Below are 18,644 nucleotides of genomic sequence, written 5' to 3'. Positions count from 1 at the left end.
TTTGCCACAAGTATTATTTGTTCCTCAGTTTATATTTTCCACTGGTATTTCATTAATAAAATTTGAATTAAACTGATTTTGCATCAGAGTATGATTATCTGATATGTTACAAACTGGTGATACAAGAAAATTCTGCACATTGTTTATAGTCTGCTGAGAATTCTGCTTTAACTGATTTTTATCACTGCTTACTTTATCATAACCACATTTTAATAAATTATCATAAATATTTTGAGAGTTATTAACATTATACAGTGATTTATCTGTTTGCAGGTAAAGTATAGTTGAATTATTAGAGGGATTATTTATATCTGTAGTAGTTAAAATATTTACATTAATATTTTGAAAAGTATTACTACTACTTTGCTGAACCATACTTGAATTTTGCCGATTCATAAATGTTTTATCAATATTTTCGAACTGTGTTGTATTTTTATGACAGATTTGAGAAGAATCTGAAATATTAATCTGCAAAGTAATATTACTTTCTTCTAGCTGCTTTTTATATAAATAAGTTTCATTAACTCGTTACCTAACGATATTAACTGTGGTTGTTTTCCTTGCGAACCAGTAGGTAATGATTTTAATGAACGATCATGTGTAGTTGATACATTACTAATCCCAATATTACCAGTGGTGTTTTAATTCTTGATCAGTTAATCCATGATACGATTGTTATGATTTATCTTTCTTGAATTATAATAAAATCTTAACATATAAGCGGTTACTCTCTTAAGTTTAACATATCTGAATATTTATTTAGTAATTGACTCTTTTTGGTTTCCTGTTGTTAAGAATAAATTGAATTTTTTTTTTGCTCTGGAAGTTCATTATCTGGATAAAAATTAATATTGTGATAAGATTCCCATGTAGATTCTTGGGACAGCCACTCTGGACCATTCCACCACAATGATGACTTTAAAAGAGTGTCAGTTCCAACTCCACGCGAAGCTAAGTCCGCTGGATTATCTTGACTTCTCACATGTCTCCAATTTTCTATATCTGTTAATCGGTGAATTTTTGCAACACGGTTTGATGTAAATGTACTCCAGTTTGATGATTTTGATGCAAGCCAGGACAAAACTATCGTTTAATCAGTCCAATAGTAGATTTTATATTTGTCAAGTTTTAATGCTGATGATGTCTTTTCTAATAACTGTGCAGCCACTGTTGCACCACATAGTTCCAATCTCGGTAAAGTAACCCTTTTGATAGGGTTAAATCCTGGTCTCTGTAATAATTCTGTTAATTGTTTTTGTATGTTTTTGTTATCTTCTATTGTGTCAGCTCCAGTTAAAACATCAACTTAGAAATCAGTCAATACTACTGGTGCTGTATGCTGAAATGAATTTAGATTATCAATTGCTAATTGTCTCAATGATCTGGTAGCTAGGTATGGTGAAGAAGTCATACTATAATTTAAGAGTCAGTAATTGGTTAAGCCTTAATTGGTTTGTTTCAGTTTCTTCTCCAAAAAATCAGTTGATAACATGTTTGATCTGGATGTAGTAGTATCTGATGATAGATATTTTCTACACGAGCTGTCATTGTATATAGGTGTTTTCGAAAACGAGCAGCAATAAAAAATAAGTCCTCTTGTACCACTGGACCATTCATTAAGCAATCATTTAAAGATAACTTGTTTTCAGTTTTACAAGAAGCATCAATTACTACTCATAACTTAGTAGTAGTGCTATCATTTTTAATCACACAATGGTGTGGAATAAAATATAGTTTTAATAGTATTTGAATTAATCATTTCCATATGATTTAATCTCTCCTACTCCTGCATAAATTTGCAATATTGTTTCTTCTTTTTAGGATCTTTTGATAATCATTTTTCTAATACTATTATCGTTTTTCTAAAGCTATTTCTTTAGACAAACTTAATTCTAAAATATTGGATTTAGTTGGATCTGTTCTTTGAATGGTTTCAATGAATAATTTTTCACAAACTTCCTCTTCTCCAGCGAGTGCTCTTTGTTGCTTGTTATCTATTTCTTCTAGGTTCCAGGAGTTTTCAAGCAGATTATTGATTTGATCTTCAATGCAAAAAATGTATTACCTGTTATTTCTTCCTGAAATAATCCACCCTAACACAGTCTTCTGAAGGATTGGATGTTCATCTTTTAATCTGACCTACTCACAAAAGCTCATAAAATATCTCAGCTCCAATTAACATGTGAACACTTGCTGGCTTGTTAAATGAAGGATCTGCCATGAACAACCTCTTTGGAATAGCCCAATCAGAAATATTTAATTTAGTAGTAGGTAAAATATTAGTGATTTTTGGTAAAACAACAAATTCAAATTGATTTTCATAACTGAGATATCTAGATTTGATTGATTCTGTGACTGCATAATTTGAAGTAGCGTTACTTTTCCACACCACTAATACATATTTACACTTTGACATTAGAGCTAAGTTTTTGACAATGATTCAGAAATTATGTTTATTAAAGAACCTGGGTCCAACAATGCTCTACAAGTAATATAAGAACCTGATGCATCAGACACTTTTATTAATGTTGTTGATAGCAGGACTTGAATTAAATGATTTTTATAGTTGATATATGGTTCACAGAAATATAATTAGTGTAGTCTTCCTCCAAATTAGAATTAATTGTGTGATCTTGAAAATATTCCTACTTATGAAAGCATGTTTACTGTTATAGGTTTCATTATGTAATAATGTATTGTGTTTCTGACCACATATCTTACAACTACTAGTTATTTGGCAATCTTTGATCCCATGACCAGCTCTTAAACAATTATAACAAAGATTTAATTTTTTGACCTTGTTCATTCTATCAGTTGGAGTAAACCTACAAAATTCTGGACAATTGAATATCTTATGAGCATTTGGACAAATACTTCTTTTGAATAAATCTTGAATAGGTGGTTAGTTTGTAACATGATGGAATAACTTATTTTTAACATTAATTTGTTTTTGTCAGTCATATCTTGAACTCCGTATAATAGGAAGATTCAATTGATCTACTGATCTACTGACGAAATGGCCTCTAAAGTTCAACATCTTTTATTTATAAATTCGGTTAATTCTGACAATGTTGCAATTCTTTCTGTTGGTGCTTGAGATTGCCAAGTCTTTGTTTGTATTATCTAATTTACTTGTCAAAAGATGAACCAGTTAATGTATCCCACGAGTTTTTAATGCTCTAAAATGAATATTAGTAGAATCTAACAATGATCTAAGTTTACCCATGAATCCCTTTCTATTTTTGGAAAATCAAATAATGCTTTGACATGACTTTCAAAAATTACGCATTCATTTTGAAATCTATCAACTAGTAATTGTCACGCATTTTTATAGTTTTGACTAGTTGATTCAATAGAATCTATTAAATTGACTGCACTGCTATCTTTCATTGATTGCTTCAAAAAATAAAATTTATGAACATCATCAAGTGAAGCGTTTTTGTCAACAGCATCAAACAGTTTCTGTTTGATGCTGTTAATGTAGGAATGCCTGACATTATATCTGCCTGAAATATAATGCCTGAAAATGTAGGAATGTTTATTTGGGGAAGCCTTACTTGAATTGAATTTTTGATTCTAACGTACCCATTTGTTGTTTGATACGAGATGATATCGAATTAGAGGCAGATTGAAGCCTTTTCATCAATGATTCAGCGTTGCCTATTGTTTCAAAATATGTCTTCAAAATCAGCCTGTTGTTTTAGGCTTTCAGATTCAGTTTCCTCCTTTTCTTTAAAAACTTCTATTTGATCTTGGTATTGTATTGAATTCATTCCAACATTCTTTTACTTTCTGTAATCGTATTTCTAATTGAGTTGTATCATTTCTATTTTCGTATGTATATATATATATATATATATATATTCAAAAATGTATTAAACCTAGTAATTTTAGCCTTTGCAGTAGCCCGACTTCTGATTAACTCTTCCATGCTTATTGTATGGCAATTAAATAATTATTAAAGGAATACTGTATTGCATTACTGGCATGTAATATTACAATAAAAAATTATTTTAAATATTTGTAATTTTATAAACAATATTTGTAAATAATGAAATTAATGACAGCTTAATAAATATGAAAACCATTGAACTTGAAATAAGTGATTTAACCATGGTGAAGATTTTTAGAGATGGAATTTTATTCCCCGGTTTCAGCACCAAATGTTCAGGCTGGCTATAGATATTTACAATTTTAACAAATAACTATTGCATCTGATATTAATATAATGAATGCATTTATTACTGATGAGTAATACATATTATGACAAATACTTATAATACAAAATAATGAGTAGGCTCATGAACATTTGAAAATCTTATCTTTTTAACCTCACTGAGTCACTGTCCTTGATCAGCTAACTATCTACATAACAATACAGTTCATTGCCACTAAATTTCACTTCCACTCATCACAGCTGACTGAATTAAATGAATTTTTATTTTTAAAACTGTTTTAATAAATTAGTTTGACATTTATATATTTTTATCTCTAATTGTGATTTAACCAAAGTGCTAAAAATAATTATTTTATGCTAGAATAGACATACACCTAATCCTTAAAAAAAACGAGTTCCATAAAATGTTTTTCTGGATTTATAATAAAAAAAAAAAAAATAAAAAAAATAAAAGGCTCAAATGCAAGAAAAATACCCACTGTGAATTAAACAATAAATTGTGGTTTAAACAACTGTGGTTTAAATTAATAAACAGAAAATATTGTATTATTTTCCCAGGAATGTGAAGAGTTTATTAGTCTGAGTAAATGGTAAATTATGGTTTGAATTACAAGCGCACTTCAGAATGAAGTAGTCTTAAATCATCAGAAAATTTAGTGGTACATTTTAAATACTTCAAATATTAAATTTTTGGAAAACTATTTTTAACTTATATATATATATATATATATTTATATATTTATTTATTTATAGAAAATTTTCTAAATAAGATTACAGGACTTAAATAAGATAATTCTGACAAGTATAGAAATCCGTGTAGAGTAAACAGTTTTTTACCTATAGAAATATTTCTCCACTGATAGGGTGTACTAAAACAGCCGAGAAACTAGAACATTTTTTTACTTTGAGGTTGTTTTTTAACTAATTGATTGGTTGAGAAAAAAGATAGGAAATTTAGCTTTACCCCATAGATAATTCACCAACAGATTTTTCATATAAACCATGTGGTTGATAAGACAGTTTTTGGACAGTTCCACAGGTATATAGATTTGCTATCTCAAAAAGCTGTAACATTGAATCAGGTGCTCTACCATCAACTGAAATGGGCCAACAAAATGCCACAGATGGAACTACTCACCCTACTTTCACGTTAAACAGTGGCTCACCCTACTTCTATGTCTTGCCTAAGGAAAAAGGTATAAAGAATAATAATTGGAGTAGGAAGAAGAAGAAAGAAGAAGAAAGAAGAATCAAACCACAAAAGGACTACATACGAATGGGATTTTTTAAAGTATTTTACCGATTTTCCAAGGTTCAGGGCAAATAAACACCTACACGCATTTAATTCAGAAAGAATAACAATATTGTTTAAAGGCATTGATTTTTTTCATAATAACCCCTTACCTCCCAGGACTATCCCCGCCATCAGGCACTACTCAGTCTTGGAGGGATGCCCATATCTGAGAGGGATAATTCTCTCCAACCTCAGCGGGTGCAAATTGATCTGCAAAGTGAAGAGCGGAGCAGTCTGAACGGTGTATTGATAGAGGAGTTCCACAAGGGTCGATACTTGGGCCGGCCCTGTATATGTATGTATGCCCTAATATAGTGTATGATGGCATATTTCGCACTCCTCTACTGCCAGACGTCACTCTCGTAGGTTACGCAGACGACTTGGACCACGTGGTGGAGTCGAGTACTCTGAGAGAGTCCATCACTCAGATACAAGAATCATACACAACAATCAAAACCTGGTTGGCGGAAGTCGGGTTAACTATGGCTCCAGATAAGACGGAGATTGTTGTGATTACAACAACCAAGCAAAGACCAACATTGAAGATTGTGCTTGAGGGCCAAAGGATACTTTCAAGAACTGCGATAAAATATGTTGGAATATGGGTGGACGCCAGGTTGCGTTTCGAGACCCACATCTTGGAAGCCTGCTCGAAGGCTGAAAAGGTCATGCGTCTGATTGCCAGATTACTGTCGAATTGTGAGGGACCGAGACAGCAGGAGGATGCTGTCTGTAGTGATATACTCCACGTTACTTTACGTTGACGAAATATGGGGAGGGGTCATTAGATACGGCATATACAGGTGTGCTCTCGAATCAATACATAGAAGGAGCTGCCTCCGTATTACAGCTCCATATCGTACGGTTTCTCGAGAGGCAGTCGAAGTGTTGGCGGGAATATTACCTGTCGATCTGGAGATCACCCAGAAAGAAGATTAGCAAAGATTAGAAGAAGAGCAACGGGCGTCAACACCTGCAGAAAAAAGGAGAGTGGCTAGCTCTATCATGGAAGAAATGAGGAGAGAATGGCAGATGCGGTGGGACACTAGTGATAGAGACCGATAGACACACCGCATAATTAGGGACCTGAGAAGTTGATGCGAGAGAATCCATGGCTCACTGGATTACTGTCTCACACAGATTCTAACGGGCCATGGGCGGTTCAGAGAATACCTTTTTAAGCTAGATCACTTCGCTAGGTGTCCGGTGTGTGTACACAAGGAAGAGACAGCATATCACGTCTTCTTTCGCTGCCACCGATTTCGGGATGCAAGGAGGAAAATATTGGACACCATAGGTAAAAAGGAAATGTTCCTCCCAGAGGAACTGCAGCAAATCATGTTAGAAAGCGCGGAAAATTGGACGGCTGTAGCAAGGTTTGCTAAGAAGATCATGGAGAAGATGTACGTCTGGGAGGAGTCTCGCAGAGGTAGATGAAGGGGTCGTCGGAGGGTGCGGGAGTGGACAGGCACGCGGCTGAGAGCTTAGGGGGTTCCCCGTACGTGTAGGGATCGCCTGGGTGCGATGAGGTCATGGGCAGTCCGATGGTGACCCGTGAGGTACGTATACTATAGCATTCGATTGTCTGTGAGGTGTTTGCTTATCTGATTGAATACGGTTGGTTTTGATGTGATGTGTGGAATGTGCGGCGTGAGGTACGTTTTCTGAGTGATGATTTGATGTTGCGGAGTGTGTGGCGAGATTTAGTCTGATGTTTGTTATCTTGTGGGTGTGAGGCCGTGTCTGTTGACTGTGATGTCTGAATGTGTGTGAGGGCTATCACGAATGTGCTACAAAGTTTAATGAATGTTTTCGCTACCCCATATTCCGCAGTTACGGGTGTTCACCTTGCCACTGATGTTAAACGTTGACTCATCACTAAAAATTACATTGTCTTAAAAATGTATCGTTGTCTGCAATTCTATCCATCATTTCCACACAAAACTGCAACCAAGCAGCTTTGTCATCGTCTATAATGTATAGAACCACGGTTCATTTGTATGGCTTCAAGTACAAACGTTTACATAATACTCACCAAACAGTCGTTTGTGGAATACCAGTCTCACGTTACACACGTAAAGCTGATTACTTTCGATTGCGTGCGAAGCTTTCTCTGAGTTGTTCCACAGCAGCTTTAGAGATGCGTGGGTGTCCTGATAATTTTGTATATTTAACAACCTATCTCAACGATGGTTTAGTGCCAAGACTAAATTGTATACCTACTACGAGGCTCCCTACTACGAAAACTACCTTGAGTTGCAGTTTTAACTGGAAGTAGTGAAACCAAAACGCACAACGATTAAATTCTACACCAGTAAATGTATCCATTTTTAACAACACTGGTGACAGCGCTGGAGGCTGAATTCGGTACTAATGAACTACGTAAGTCAAAACTTCACGTATTTTTTCATGAAATGAGACTTCAACGGAATCTGTAAGTTATCTAAATAAATTTGTATATGCTTTTAAATAATAATAATAAACATATTTGTAATGAATATTAAATTTATGAGGATTAATCTTCCAGTATTTTTCAATATAATTTTTTGGTAAATTTTAATATTAAAGGGGTGGTATTCAAAAAATAAACAACAGCAATAAATAAAAAAATAAAATTACCGAGCCAAGTTATGGAGTTCTATAAACAATCATATAGAAAGTCGCGGGTTTCAAATCCCGATTGTACTTGGAAATTTTCATACGCCATAAAAGCTTCATTCCATACTCCGGTCCACAACTTTCAAGCTTAAATTTTAACTTCTAATCATCTAAAAATAAAAATAAAACAAATATATTATTCCGCTGTTAAATAAAAAATAAATACATAGAGCCAGATTTAGAAATATAAGTTATAATAAACAAAAATATAAAACTGTATTTTTTATTATTAAGTATATTATATGAAAAGAAAAAATTAATTAAAAACTGCAAAACATGAATAAAATAAAAAAATGAAATTTCTTTTCAGGTTCCAGTGTTAGGACGGGATTTATGGAGCTTACATGAGTCTACAGCGACACTACATGTATTCAATGCCAGTATGGTAGCAGCAACAAGTGATATTATTGTTATCTCGATCCAATACAGAGTAGGAGTGTTCGGTTTTCAATATTTTCGACGAATTACCTAGGATAGTGAAGAAGCATCCGGAAATACAGGATTATGGAACAAAGGATAGGCTAAATGGTATCATCGATTCAGTCAGCGGTGGTTGTGAATCAATAACATTATTTGAAGCAGTGGGTGGTCTGTGATACATAATTTGTTTTTATTAAACTTTTTGAATAATTTACAATATAAACAAAATATCCCGTAGCGCTTACCAAACTACAATTTAGATAGAAAAACTACAAAATGTTAATAAAATAATTAAGGCCTCATCAATAGTGACTACACGCGGGTCTACATAGACGGCGTTGTGATTCCACAAACTTTGAGTATGAGGTGTACCTCAATTGTCGATTAATGTGTATAGTTCATGTAAGACAGAGGAAAGGGCAAGTTGAGACAAATTCCTTGTCTAAGAAGCTGCTTGCTTATATACTCAACAATTCTTAAACTATCTGGACCTAGGGGATCTAACAATGGGACAACGTACGCAAAAACAATAATGACATCTTACGGGGGTTTAAAAATAAGTTAGCAAGAAGTTCAACAGAGGCATCTTGGTTTATAAGAAACAATGAGATCCAGGATTAAAGTCCTTGCGGGAGGAAGTATCAGGATCAGTTCAAGTATGAACTTCGGTTTATTTACCACACAAATCACTTGATAGTGAACCTACTAAACAATGGGGATGATATTAGAAGGTTGAATCGACTGCACGTTCTATGTCTAAGTGTCCCTATGGTGTCTTAATATGTCTATAGTAACCTCAATGAGTATTGCGCATTATCTATTAGACTCTTAATTTCAAATGTGTTACATACGTATACTTCTCTTTTTTCTTTACATGGATTCATCGATATTAAGATATCTTATTCTGCTTTCTAATGTTCTAGTAATATTGAATGTCATTCATAATTGTTAACTGTATGTGCTTGGCTTAAAAACCTTTACTATACAAGTGTGAAGTTTCGAAGAGTTTCACTGAGGGCTCCTTATGCAATTTGGGATGTGATCCAATTTACTAAAGGCATATGTAAATGTAACCTATTGTAAATAAGCTTTGAAACAATAAAAATAAGCAGTCTGACCCAATGAAAATAAAAAGCTTTCATTCTAAAAAGAAGTTAACAAAGTAAATCAAATATAGATCTATGAATTAGAAATATAGTATTTAAAAATGTATGACTATATTCAACGAAATATGGAAAGAAAGATAACAGGAAAGGAAATTAATTAAGGTTTTTGAAATGTAATGATTGGTGATTAAAAATGTAATGATTAACGAGGTCAAAATTACGAAATATTAAGTCGGATGGTTGAAGAGGGGAATTTATGGCATAATCATGCAAAGAAATTAACTATTTTGGAGACTGTGTATTAATAAGCACATCTTATAAGCTACTCCGATGTACAAGATTATCTTTTTACGAAAAATATTTATATAGGATATTTTTTGTTATAAATTTGATTTTTTTACATACTTTGTGTGTGTGGGAGGAAGGTGAGATGGACGCGTGTGTGCTTGAAAAGCACGTATGTAAACATATAAATAATACAAATAAAAAGACGTTAATGCAGCTTGTAGGTAATAACATTTTCCATCTCTTTGGTGTGTAGTGTTTTGTATAAGGAAAGTTGAATTGCAGAACACTCATTAATTTTTTAACCGAGAAACTTGAGAAGTTAATTTAGACAGGAGTACTCCACACCGCTTAGCACGTAATTTCTAATTAGGGGTCATTATATGTAACCTGCAACGTTTTACTAGTACCCATTTTGAACTAAATTCTACCTTGTAATTATTTTAAATGTGAACTTTATTAAAATTAAGAATTTTATGTTTAAAAAAGAAAGACTACTCTTATTATTACACTAAAGATTTATTACTTTGTAATTTGGTTTTTGAATTCTTTTAATACCGAATACATTTTATATTCAGTTTAACATACATAAAAGTTATTCTTTTAATGTAAAATAAAAACATAAAAGTTGATTACGTTTTATGCACCCGCACTCTCTCTCTCTCTCGCCTAAAAAATATAACTTGTATTACAATATTTTTTTATAATAACATTAAAAATTAAAAAACTAAGACAAGCATTAAGAGTCAGATTGAATTTTTGCATTTCTGTTTTCATTTCGTTGATGATTTTCTTATTTTCTATTTACATTAAAGATTTGTTTGTTCATTCTAAATTCATTCATTCGCATCATATGTCCAAGAAATTTTAATCCTCTTTTACTACAATTTGTTTCAAAAGTATTGATACTTTGATGTAAAAATTACAAGTGTGTTGTAATCTCTAATTCTGGCGTTGATAGATAAATTTGTATTTTTATACTAGCTATTAACATCTGTAACTATAATAGTTAAAAATGCTAATTTTTCTAATTCTACCAATTTACTTGGTAAGGAATTTTAATTTGTTTTATTATTTTTAATTATTTTTCCTAAATAGTTAAAGGTTTTTAGTAGTCTTTACACTTCCAAGTTTGATATGAATTATTTTCTTGCGTAAATTTTTAATGTGTGTCATGATTTCAATTTTGGTAAAGAGATTTGTAAACCAACCTGTTCAACTATAATTTCAAGGTCTTCAATTTGGGCGATGGCATCTTCTTCTGGTCCTAACTAGTAAATGCTAAAACATTTTTTCCTTTTTGTTTTCTCTCTTCTTTGGTAATCGTTCTTATTCCTTTGTTATTCTTTTCCCAAAATGTTTTCATAATTATATTTAATACAGTACTGAGAATTACAGGTGATAAACTGACTTAATCCAGTCTTGATTTGGAAGGTTTGCTGATTTCTCCCTTGAATATAACTTTGTATTATTCCAAACGTTTAATTATTCGTTTTCTATCTACAAAGTCGTATGATTTTTTATTATCCGTAAATGAAATGAATTTGATTTGTAACATATGAATTTTAATGATTAATTTTAAATGAAAGTTTGTTCTCGATAAGATCTACCTATACTAAATCGCTCCTGATATTCTCCAGTTTTATGAGCAACTTGAGGTTTTATTCTGCTTAATAGAAGTTTGAAGAATATTTTATATTTTACTGGAAGTAATGAAATTTCTCTAAAGTTATTTACATCATATTTTGGACTTTTTTATGTAGAGGATAGATTAAAGCAAATTTTCAAATTTCTGGGATGATTTCCTAAAAATTATTAAAAAAAAATTATTTCAAATTTTCTTGATGGTATTCATTTTTTCCATAAAAAATTCAATGTATATTTTATTGTAAATTTACTATACGTGTGCACGTATATTACCTATACGCAGGTAATTATTGCATTTAACGAGATGTAAATTAACATTACAACTACAAAAAATTAAATAACTACTAAAATTATTATTATTTTTTTTTTTGTCTTCAGTCATTTGACTGGTTTGATGCAGCTCTCCAAGATTCCCTATCTAGTGCTAGTCGTTTCATTTCAGTATACCCTCTACATCCTACATCCCTAACAATTTGTTTTACATATTCCAAACGTGGCCTGCCTACACAATTTTTCCCTTCTACCTGTCCTTCCAATATTAAAGCTACTATTCCAGGATGCCTTAGTATGTGGCCTATAAGTCTGTCTCTTCTTTTAACTATAATTTTCCAAATGCTTCTTTCTTCATCTATTTGCCGCAATACCTCTTCATTTGTCACTTTATCCACCCATCTGATTTTTAACATTCTCCTATAGCACCGCATTTCAAAAGCTTCTAATCTTTTCTTCTCAGATACTCCGATCGTCAAGTTTCACTTCCATATAAAGCGACACTCCAAACATATACTTTCAAAAATCTTTTCCTGACATTTAAATTAATTTTTGATGTAAACAAATTATATTTCTTACTGAAGGCTCGTTAAGCTTGTGCTATTCGGCATTTTATATCGCTCCTGCTTCGTCCATCTTTAGTAATTCTACTTCCCAAATAACAAAATTGTTCTACCTCCATTATCTTTTCTCCTCCTATTTTCACATTCAGTGGTCCATCTTTGTTATTTCTACTACATTTCAGTACTTTTGTTTTGTTCTTGTTTATTTTCATGCGATAGTTCTTGCGTAGGACTTCCTCTATGCCGTTCATTGTTTCTTCTAACTCCTTTTTTACTCTCGGCTAGAATTACTATAACATCAGCAAATCGTAACATCTTTATCTTTTCACCTTGTACTGTTACTCCGAATCTAAATTGTTCTTTAACATCATTAACTGCTAGTTCCATGTAAAGATTAAAAAGTAACGGAGATAGGGAACATCCTTGTCGGACTCCCTTTCTTATTACGGCTTCTTTCTTATGTTCTTCAATTGTTACTGTTACTGTTTGGTTCCTGTACATGTTAGCAATTGTTTTTCTATCTCTGTATTTGAACCCTAATTTTTTTAAAATGCTGAACATTTTATTCCAGTCTACGTTATCGAATGCCTTTTCTAGGTCTATAAACGCCAAGTATGTTGGTTTGTTTTTCTTTAATCTTCCTTCTACTATTAATCTGAGGTCTAAAATTGCTTCCCTTGTCTCTATAAAATAAAATTATTTAACTACAAAATTACAAGATATTAAAAAATTACTAAAAAAAAAACTACAAAATTACTAAATAACATTTATAAAATATCCAAAAAAAATAAATATTTAAAGTTGCAGTAATTTTCACAAATTTTAAATTATAATTACTTATTTTAGAAAAAAATATCAATATTCATGTTGTGACATAACATATTGATAAACATGAATACTGACAACATGAATATGACATGTCACATAATGGTGTGAGTGAAATAAACCCCCAGCAAAAATTACTGAAAATAAATTGATGAATATTTGTATACACGTTTTTCTTACGGTGAACGTGTAAACTAAGAAAAGATTTAATGAGATTCCGACTTTAAAGACTTAAAATGTAGTAACAATGAATTTTTTTTAAATTTTTCGGTAGAAATGAAGATACCAACTTGATTTTTGGTGTATATAATTTTCGTGTGAATATCTAAAAATCAATTTAAAAATTTCTGGAATTCCATGTTTAAAGGGTTAAAATATATTTTTGTAATCTACTTTTTTTTTAAATTTCTTAATAAAAAACGAAAGTATCAATTTAATTTTTTGAGTGTAATCTTCATGCAACTATCTAAAAACCAATCTATAGATTTTTAGAAATTCCACCATCAAAGGTTGTGGGGAGGGGTAGAAAGGTAAAACAAATGTTGAACAATGATTGGGAAATTTTCTTCATTTCCTACTATACAAAAAAAGATATTCACTAGATTTGGGCTTGCAACTACTTTTCAGGTAAATATCGAAAAATCAATTTTGGGTTTTTTTGAATATCCATTTTTTAAGGGGTATGACAGTGTAAGTCGCAGCGGCCAACCAACATGGCACCTGCCACTGCTATTATATATGCGACTGGATTGGCTGCACATGCCTCCGGTTACTTGACTCAAAAACATAAAATAAAAAAATATCGACCTCGACGGGAAACACAAGTAACCATATAGCGCTGGCGAAGCCGCTAGTTTCTTATAAAAAGCATGTAACAGCCAAGCACTTTTTTAGGTGTACAATCTCGTATTTTTATCTGTACTCGAAAGGTAAAAAAATTAACAAGATTTTTTTTTTTCCTTTTTTTGGGAGCGGCGAAAATAATATTGGATCGGCTTATGTGTATAAGGTCGATGTTAGACGGTAACAGTCGGAGACAGCACAAGCCATACCCGAATATTTTATGTAGCGTAGCGACTATAACAGTAGTTGTCTTTCATTCTGAAACATCTATTTTCGCTTAAAATGTTATACTATGTAAGCTAGTTATTTGGTTAGATCACAAGGCCTGTTACCTAATAAACACTTGAAATTCATTGCCACAGGATTTCCAATCGATTCTGGCAGTAAGAGAACCAAACAGTAAATCCATTATTTCAAGAAAGATATATAATCTCCAGTTCTTCTTTGTACGGTAGATTAAACCGTTTCATATCATATTAATCCAAGCAGACGCCAATACCAATGTTAGACACGCCGGGTCATGACCGTATGTTCACGCCGAATGAAACGCAAGGGATCCTGTTGGAAGATGAGGAGAGCTGGAGAGCTGTAGAAGATTTCACTAGGAAGGTGGTGGCGAAAGTATATGATGCAGAGGAGTCTCGTAAGAGAAAGAGAAGTCGGAGGGTACCGGGTTGGACAGGCTCGCGGCTAAGCGCGGGTCTCCTGAACATCTGGAGGTCAACTTGGCGCGACGAAGCCGTGGGCACTCCTTTCGTGGTGTCCGATGGCGTCTCTCGTTGTTACATCGAAGAAAGATGGTCTCCGTTTGGTAAGTACAGTGTTTTGAGTATTGTTGGGTGTTTCTTGTAGCATTATTGCGTTTCGTGTGATGTGTTTGTTCCTTGATCTGTTGGCGTGTTTGGTATTTTTGTGTGTGGTTATTGATCTTTTTGGCTTAATTTGTTGTCTGTGTGTTAATTTTGAGTTTCGTTTTGTGGTGAGTGCGTTTTGTTTGGATGTTTCCTGTGGTGCTTGCGGTGATCGCTTGTATGCGAGGCCGTTTCCTCCTTCTAGAAGTAACGCCACATAAGTGGTTTCCAGGAGAGGTGGTTAGCCAGGGGTGGAGGTTTAGTCGGTAGTTCGCAGGAAGACATACGCAAATAACAACATCTTGCGGAACCTGTTAGCGAGCCCGACACTGCCTTGGCATCCGTAAATGGGGTTCCTCCATTTCTGTAACAAAACAAAATTAAAAACTACACGCTAACACATATGAATTTTATGTGGAAATTTTTTTAAACAAAAAATTCAGTATTTTTTGCTTCATGGATCTAAAAATATAAAAAAACGCAGAAACATTTTCTAAGTTTTTTCTTTTATAGATAACTTAATCGAGAACAATCGGAGAAAAAAAAACAATACACGTATTATAATCCTACATAATTAATTTATTAATTAATGATTTTTACTGTAGACAAGTTTTTTACTTCAAATGACTGAGAAGCAAATATCTCAAATAATTAAAAATGTTATTATCCTTTTAATTAAAATAACATTAAAAAAATCTGTTCCGTAAAAGTAAAGGTTTATGCAAAAATATATAACGGGGATCATAAAAAAAGTAAAATTACTAAATAAATCCATTTTTAATTAATTTAAACAAAAAGCAATTTTATATTTTTTCTGTTAGTTACATTCTTTTAAAGAGATATTACTTGAAATAATTAAATTTTTTAACATTTTTACGTGGTAAATAGACTTTCAGTAAACTTCAACATAGTTTTCTAAATGAATCCTGATGCATCATGTGATATCATTATTTTAGATAAATTAAAAAAAAAAAAAAATATTAAATTAAATTAAATTAAATTAATTAATTACTTTTAAAAGATTAAAATTTATATAATGATATAAGTGAAAATAAATGATGACTGGTAATGAAATCAAATTCCACTCGATTAATTTTTAGAAAGATTAGTTCGAGTAGAATATTACAGGTTCTAAATTTTGGTTTTGATTTATTACCAGCTGTGAAAAGAGAGCAATCAAACTAATAAAATTCTCCCCTTATCTCTATTTTCTTTTCTTCTTTTTTCAAATGATGCCGTACATTTATAACACACCATTTCACTTATATATCATAATTGTTCAGATTCAATTAATGGCACTGCTTATAAAGAGTTGTTTATTTATTCCACTATAAAATAAAATCGTTGTATAAAGTTTCATTAAATTATACTCAATATAATTATAACTTAACTGTTATCATAATTTCAATAATTATAATTTAATCAAATATAAAAACAGTATTATAATAAGATAATACTATATTACAGAAATTATTATTTTGTAATTTTTTCCTTGTGACATGTTTAAAAGGAACATAAATTTACCATTTAGTTATCCTAATTAAAAAAATTTACTTTCAGCAGAATATCTTTTAATACGTTTGTATTACTTTTATTGCTGTAAAAAATTGTATCTGCAAAATCCAAATTTTAGATGAAGTCCTACGCAAGAACTATCGCATGAAAATAAACAAGAACAAAACAAAAGTAATGAAATGTAGTAGAAATAACAAAGATGAACCACTGAATGTGAAAATAGGAGGAGAAAAGATTGTGGAGGTAGAAGAATTTTGTTATTTGGGAAGTAGAATTACTAAAGATGGACGAAGCAGGAGCGATATAAAGTGCCGAATAGCACAAGCTAAACGAGCCTTCAGTAAGAAATATAATTTGTTTACATCAAAAATTAATTTAAATGTCAGGAAAAGATTTTTGAAATTGTATGTTTGGAGTGTCGCTTTATATGGAAGTGATACTTGGACGATCGGAGTATCTGAGAAGAAAAGATTAGAAGCTTTCGAAATGCGGTGCTATAGGAGAATGTTAAAAATCAGATGGGTGGATAAAGCGACAAATGAAGAGGTATTGCGGCAAATAGATGAAGAAAGAAGCGTTTGGAAAAATATAGTTAAAAGAAGAGATAGACTTAAAGGCCACATACTAAGGCATCCTGGAATAGTCGCTTTAATATTGGAAGGACAGGTAGAAGGGAGAAATTGTGTTGGCAGGCCACGTTTGGAATATGTAAAACAAATTGTTAGGGATGTAGGATGTAGAGGGTATACTGAAATGAGACGACTAGCACTAGATAGGGAATCTTGGAGAGCTGCATCAAACCAGTCAAATGACTGAAGACAAAAAAAAAACAAAAACACCAGATATTAAAATTAAATTAAAATTATACTATTCATAGAATTAGAATAGACCTTAAAATGGAATCCTGCTTTTGTGGTTACCAAATCAGTAACTTGACACTAATCCTTTTTTTTTTTTTAGAAATAAGGTTTATCATATCATAGAGTTAAAAAACAATTATAATTATTAACCGAAAAAAATTATGATGCTCTAAAACACTTACAGTTTTTTTTTTAATGTATGTTACGCAATATCTTCGACGTTAGTACACCGATCTTAATAATTTTTTTTTTATCGAAAGAGTATACTTTCGGAATGGTCCCATATAAATTTTTAACTAATCCGATAATAATCTTACGAAAAAAACCGAACGGTTTGACACCCTTTGCAAATGGCCGCTAGCACGGAACAAAAGGAGGACGTTTTATAAAATAATTTAAAAAAGAGTAAAAATAAAAACCGACTTCAACAAGTAATAGTACTAAAAATTTGCAAATAATTATATTTTTATTTATTAAATAAAGTAAAATAACAAATAACTATTTTTGCAAAATTAAACAAGTATTAATAACTATGTAGCCGTGTCAGCTGATTACAATTAAATACATGTGAAAATCCCTCACTTTACGCTGAATTAAAGCTAACAACTAGCGGTATCTGTCATTGCAGAGTATTACTAAAAAAAATACGTAAAACGACGGAATATTATGACAGAGAACGAATTAAAACCGTACAGAACGTTGATCCTAATCATGCACATCGGCCATGGTAAGATGTGTATGCTTAAGTGTTACGAATTAATTACACATAAACTTACGTAAAGTTAGTACGTCAACCGACCGCTAGGCGGCTAAACGGGATTCCCACATGTAAAATGGGATCTCAAGAGCGCATAAGAGAGAGCGTCTCACGAACGTACCTCATCTTGAGTTTGCTAAGGCATATATAACTGGTAATAATATATGGACATAATCATCTATAAAGTATTCTTATGTCGTATTTTATTGTTGTATTATATTTTTGTAAATCTCATTTTATTGCAGTAAAACTTCTACTACCCATTTTTCATTGTCTGAAATAGGATTTGTAATAAATAGATTATAGTTTTTTTTTTTTTTTGTGCAACTTATGTTGGCTGGTACGGACTTAAAAATTAGTTATTTGTTGTAAATACTTTTACTTTAGTTAATAAATAAAAAATATAATCATTTGTAACATTTTCGTACATTATTTTTTGAAGTCAGTTATTATTTTTTAAATTATTTTATTTTTTATTTTACTTAAAATATAAACTTGGATGGTAATTTTGATTTATAAAATAATATTCTTTAGTAGAACGCTATAGAGAAAAAGTAAATAAACCTCCTTGGA

The 18,644-nt window shown here is 31.8% G+C and overlaps 1 long non-coding RNA gene across 1 annotated transcript in view; it reads right to left on the bottom strand.

Annotated features, from left to right (window-relative positions):
• LOC142329742 (uncharacterized) overlaps nucleotides 1-18,644 on the bottom strand; it is a 217,034-nt gene that overhangs the window by 1,195 nt on the left and 197,195 nt on the right. Inside the window, exons 4-5 of the long non-coding RNA XR_012757586.1 lie at nucleotides 14,421-15,303; nucleotides 8,091-8,239 (exon numbers count right to left, since the gene is read on the bottom strand). This is a non-coding gene — a long non-coding RNA (uncharacterized LOC142329742). The remainder of the gene's footprint in view (nucleotides 1-8,090; nucleotides 8,240-14,420; nucleotides 15,304-18,644) is intronic.

The sequence above is a fragment of the Lycorma delicatula genome, chromosome 9, assembly GCF_047948215.1.
Source record: "Lycorma delicatula isolate Av1 chromosome 9, ASM4794821v1, whole genome shotgun sequence".
Lineage (NCBI taxonomy): Eukaryota > Metazoa > Arthropoda > Insecta > Hemiptera > Fulgoridae > Lycorma > Lycorma delicatula.
Note: the sequence above shows the minus strand (reverse complement) of the source record. Positions and strands in the feature narration are given on the sequence as shown.